Genomic DNA, 6,247 nt, shown 5'->3' on the forward strand with positions numbered 1-6,247 from the left:
AGGAAATCCTTGACAGATCGAATCTTCTCCTTTTCTAGGCCTACAGCCATTGGAGATCTCGGTTGGAATCCATACATTAACATGAATGGTGTAAATCTAGTCGCTGAGTGTTTGGACCTGTTATAGGCGAACTCCAATAAGGGCAAGTACTCTTCCCAATTAGATTGCTTCTTACTAACATAAGAATGCAACATATTCTCTAGAATTCGGTTAACTCTTTCAGTTTGACCATCAGACTCTCCGGATGATCTGTCGTACTCATACTCAGAGTTGTATCCAACTTTTTGAAGACTTTCCTCCAAAAATGACTGTTGAACTTTCTATCTCTATTTGACACTATATGTGCGGCCAGGCCATATAGCTTGTAGAGATGTTTAATAAAGAGTTTTGCCAACTCTAGCGTTTTAACAGTTTTCTTCGTGGCGATAAACTTTGCCATTTCAGTTAACGTGTCCACTACCACCCACAGAGGAAGAATGAGGATTGCCCCTCATCCCCCAGGCTATATAGTGTGTGGCCTGTCGTCCACACTAGCCTGGCCGCCCATGACTCCGCATGGGCGTCCTCTCCCATTGAACCCCGGATGGCCACGTCCTCGGCACTCCGACCGAGGCATTGATGCTAAAGCCCCGTCTGGCCATCCGCCGGTCTGCCGTCGGTCAGAGGCGTTACAGCCTACGTGACAACATCCATTCTTTTACATACATCCACTTCCATTCTTCACATACATCCACATCCATTCTTCACATACATCCACATCCATTCTTTCACATACATCCACACCCATCCCATATTATTCATTTACATCCTGATTCATAGGACATCTCATCATATCTATTCACATCACATCCATCCATCCATTCATTCACATTTATCTGATTCACATCACATCTATCCATCCATTTATTCACATTTATCTAATTCACATCACATCTATCCATCCATTCATTCACATTTATCTGATTCACATCACATCTATCCATCCATTCATTCACATTTGTATGATTCACATCACACCTACCCATCCATTCATTCACATTTGTCTGATTCACATCACACCTATCCATCCATTCATTCTTTTATAAAAATCAACTTCTATGGAAATAACACTTTTATAAAAATCCTTTTATACATCTATATATGCATAAATTCAATTTTAAGGAAAATAACACTTTCGAAATAAAAATAAATTCCTTTATGCATCTTTCTATGCATAAAATAAAATTTAATGAGAATAACTCTTTTGAAAATAAATTCCTTTATGCATCTTTCTATGCATAAAATCAAAATGAATGAGAATAACTCTTTTGAAATAAAAATAAATTCCTTTATGCATCTTTCTATGCATAAAATCAAAATCAATGAAATTAAATCTTTTGAAATAAAAATAAATTCCTTTATGCATCTTTCTATGCATAAAATCAAAATCAATGAGAATAACTCTTTTGAAATAAAAATAAATTCCTTTATGCATCATTCTATGCAAAAAATCAAAATCAATGAGAATAACTCTTTTGAAATAAAAAATAAATTCCTTTATGCATCATTCTATGCATAAAATCAAAATCAATGAGAACAACTCTTATGAAATAAAAAAAAAATTCCTTTATGCATCTTTTTGTGCATAAAATCAAAATTAAATGAAAACAACACTTTTATAATAAAAAGAATTTTCAATATGCATCTTTCTATGCATAGAAATTAATTCTAATGAAAATCACACTTTTATAATAAAAAAAATATTTCCAATATGCATCTTTCTATACATAGAAATTAATTCTAATGAAAATCACACTTTTATAATAAAAAAAATTCTTTTATGCATCTATTTATGCATAAAAATCAATTTTGATGAAAGTAATACTTTTATGATAAAAAATTCTTTTATGCATAAAAATCAATTTTGATGAAAGTAACACTTTTATAATAAAAAAATTCTCCAATATGCATCTTTCTATGCATAGAAATTAATTCTAATGGAAATAACACTTTTATAATAAAAATATTTCTAATGTGCATTTTTCTATGCATAGAATGAAAATAACACTTTTAGAATACACAAATGGTGGGGATTACTCTTTTTGAATAATAAAAGATAAAACTTATTTCACAAAATTTAAGAAAATTTTACCATAACCTCCTTTGTATGGCTGACCATTTTTTAATTTTTTCAATTCTCAAGTTACTTAGAAATTATCCCAAATGGTTTAAAGCATTCTAAACTAATCAAATTTCACTTTTTAAAGAGAAACAATATGAAAAGTTTAATTCTAAAAATTTGATTATATATCTAGAATAAAGAAAGGCTGAATTCAAGAATGAAGAGAGGGGGAAAGCCTTTCCAACAAGGCATAACATCATTTTTCATTTTAAAGAAAACAAAAATTAGAAAACCATTAAATGGAATAAAGAAAAAGTAAGATTTCTAGCTTACATGAATTTTTGTGAGCTTTCCTTTGGCTTGATGGTTTGAGGGATCTACTCTTGTTTGCAACAAGAGTGGTCACCAATTCTTTTGAAGAGAAAATGGTCAAAAACTAATGAATTATCAATAAAATCATTGTTTTTGGCTCTAGGGAAGAGTAGAGTAATAGTGCATAAAACACTATTAAGCTTTTACAAAGGAGGAGGCTTCTATTTATAGGAAAAAGTGAGTCTCTAACCAAGCAAACTGATTCTAGAATTTTCCAGATCAGTTTGGTCACTTTTTGACCATTTTTAGGTCAGTTTAGCTTATTTCTTGGTTCTAATTGAAACAGGAGAGAGGAGAAATGAAATATCTCATTATTTGAGAGTTTAAAACTCCACCACACATGTGAAATAGGTGCCTCCTTCATGAGGGGAATTCCCCCACACTGAGGTGTCAAAAATGCATCATTTCCTCTAAATATCTCTTCTTTTTTAACTAATAACCTTGTCCTTAGTCAACTCTTCATCTTATGTGAGTATTTACTCATTTTTGGGCGGATTTTCTTTATTTCTTCAATTTATCTCCTCCCTACATTTGGATTAATCTGATTGGCCCCTCAGAACCTTAATCTAAAATTTTCAGAAAATCTGGACCCTTAGGCTAAGGCCTTTTGAACAGATTTATTTCTAATGCACCTTCTAAAGTTCTTTTTGAACTTCTGTTTTGAGGAAATTTATTTTAATAAGAAGAGATATTTTTTCATCCAAAAATATCTAAAAATTGAATAACGTCTCTCTAGAATATTTTCTCTCTCTAAGCCAAAATAGGTAAAAACAAGATCTGTTAATATTATGACAAGGGGAATGATTACAGGGGGAGAGATTGGACATCTTAAGGGGCTAGGGGAGGAATCTTACATCCTACCCCACTTAAAAAACACGAGATGTCCTCATCTCACAGGTGGAGTATGATCTCTTTCATCTTCTTCTTCTTCTTCAATCACTTCCAGCGTTACTACCTTGGAAGTGGACGACCGATTTGGGAACAACTCTCTTTGACTTCCCCTATTCGAAGGCAGAGGTCTTGCATTACGTTGGATTGAAACTGTAGGTTGGTTAGAGGGCCTACCTCTGGGATTTTTCTGAATTCGCTGGATAGAAACCTGATTACTCTAGAAGGAAGGAGCTAGAGTCTGGAATCTTGATCCCTGATTTCCTTGCCCTGAAAAACCTTGATCCAAAAGGAGTTGGGCAATCCATACTGCGATGTCTAAATCCTTGACAGTTATAGCATTTCACTCCCTTGTTCAAGGGTGGAACTTCTGAAGTTAAATTCTAGGGGATTGAGTTTCGGGAAAAGGACATTTCTTCCATTCTGGAACTTTCCCTATCCCGGGATTGACCCTGATATCTCTTAGACGGTGAAAGGTTGGAATCACCTTCTGGAACTAATAATCTTTTGCAAGGTGATGTGGTGGCTTTGGTGGGACCTTGACATCAAAGGCCTTGGAGAAATCCTTTGCGATTCGCACTGCTTCGGCCATGGAAACTGGCTTGGCATTCTTCACCAAAATATTCAAAGGTTCGTTCAGTTCCTCGAATGAACCTGGCCATCAGCTATTCTTCATTCAGTGTGGCGAGTATTTGAGGAGGAGAGCGAACGCTTGGTGATATACTTCAATAGTTCTGCTTCCCTGGGTTAACTCTAAGAATTCGTTCATCTTTGTTTCCAAAAAGCTGGGAGGACAAAACCTCATCCTTAGGTAAATTTTGAGATCATTCCGAGCCATGGACTCATCCGTGGAGGATCAGCAAGGTCAATCAACCAGATCTATGCCCAAATTCAGAAAACAACTCTTACTCCTTGTTCCAATATCTTCCACGATGCACGTGTGGGTATCGTCGGTGACCCAGAGCTCGAGCACCATATGGTCAGCACCCTCTAGGATCCTTCACAGGTAACCTAGCGCTTCACTCATAGGCCGCTTCCTTGGTCCCTCATCCACCGTACCGAAAGCTCACCATTTAAATCAAACCGAGGCTGGTCAAGACTTCGGCTGACCTTGCTATGCGCGACGTCCTCCGTTAACTCTCCTTCAACTGTTGTAACTTCATCAGCTAGGTCTCCACGGCCTCTCCCAAGTTTTTCCTTTCATCCTTGAAAGGTCCAGGCTGTGAGCTATGAAGAGTTTTACGAACATCCAAGTCGAGCTCTTCCTCATCTAGTTGGGTGTTATCATTTCTACCACGACGACCTCGATCCATGTTCCTGTCAATACAAAAAATCTTGTTAAGTTTCCTTTATTTATGATTCAAATCTGATTTTTGATTCATCTGATTCTGGAGTTCTTTAGATAGGTCGGCTCCCCACAAAATCGTGGGATAAAGATACTCGTGTTATCAGATAACAATTCATTCAGAACATATCATTCATATCTTTAGCACAATAATGGTCTATTAGACCAAAATTTTCATCTGAACAGTCCTCCATGGGGAGATTTCAATTTTATAGATTTTTAATTTGTCATCCCTTAACTTGATCCACTGGGTCAAGAGTTAACAGTAGCAATCTGTCAGCACAATCCACTAATCTCATAGTGATTTGCTGAAGTCATTATCGTCATTCCAGTTATAAACATCAACACAGGGACTCGTCCCATTCATCCTTTTTGTGGTTTTGCTCACTTTATCGCTTTTCAACCAAAAATTCAAGAATCATCATTTTTCAATCAGAATCCAATTCAACTAATTAGTTCTTAACCAAAATTTTAAAATCATATCAACCACATTTGAATTCATCATATGGATAGCATTTTAGCTTATAATTTCAAGATCTTAGATTTACTCGTATATATTGCCAGTAAAGAGCTATAATTATACCCTCGGTATATATAGGTAGTCACGGTCCTTGGAATTATAAGGTAAATTTTATCGCTTTTCAACCAAAAATTCAGGAATCATTATTTTTCAATCATAATCCAATTCAACTCATCAGTTCTCAACCAAAATTTTAAAATCATATCAACCACATTTGAATTCATCATTTGGATAGCATTTTAGCTTATAATTTCAAGATCTAAGATTTACTCGTATATACTGCTAGTAAAGAGCTGTAGTTATACCCTCGGTATATACGGGTAGTCACGATCCTTGGAATTATAAGGTAAATACCATCATGTCTAGCCCTCAAGCAAGTTAGGGATTCCATACAATTAGAGTACTTCCATCTGAAGACCCAATTATCAAATTAGTAATTTCATTATGAATATCAATTTGTATGAGTTTCATCACACAATTCCAACCTTTTACTGCTACTTCATAAATTTATGACATTCTTGGCTTCTCGGTTGATCCACTTTAGCTGAATTGCTCTGATACCAGTTGTAAAATCCCTGACCCCACTGCGCAATGAATTCTCGAGTGCTAGCAACGGAAGTAGCACTTCTTGCATGGGGCAGGGTCCCACACTAGGGGCCTTGCCCACGGATATCTAGATAAGAGACTAATCCATTGGTTCTTCCAAAACCGAAATCGAAAAAAATTCCCTTGCCCGAAAAGCACGGGTGATTCCTCCAGGCTAACTTTTCTCTAACGTAGTCAAAAGCCTTAACTAACTGAGCTCATCGACTGAACCCGTAAGTCCCATAGTCAGATGAAGGAAAAGATTGCACTTGGACCAACGCTTTTTTCCTCATTAAGAGGCACAACCGTTGATTCTTTTCCATAAAATAATTTTTATCCGAGATTTACTTCATCTATTGTACCAATAGAAATTTAGTCTCATTTTAGGGATTTATCAGTCCAGCCTAACCCCATCCAGTCCCATGGGTTAGCCAAC

The sequence above is a fragment of the Cibotium barometz genome, chromosome 66 (assembly GCF_041138505.1).
Source record: "Cibotium barometz isolate CiBa-2024 chromosome 66, ASM4113850v1, whole genome shotgun sequence".
NCBI lineage: Eukaryota > Viridiplantae > Streptophyta > Polypodiopsida > Cyatheales > Cibotiaceae > Cibotium > Cibotium barometz.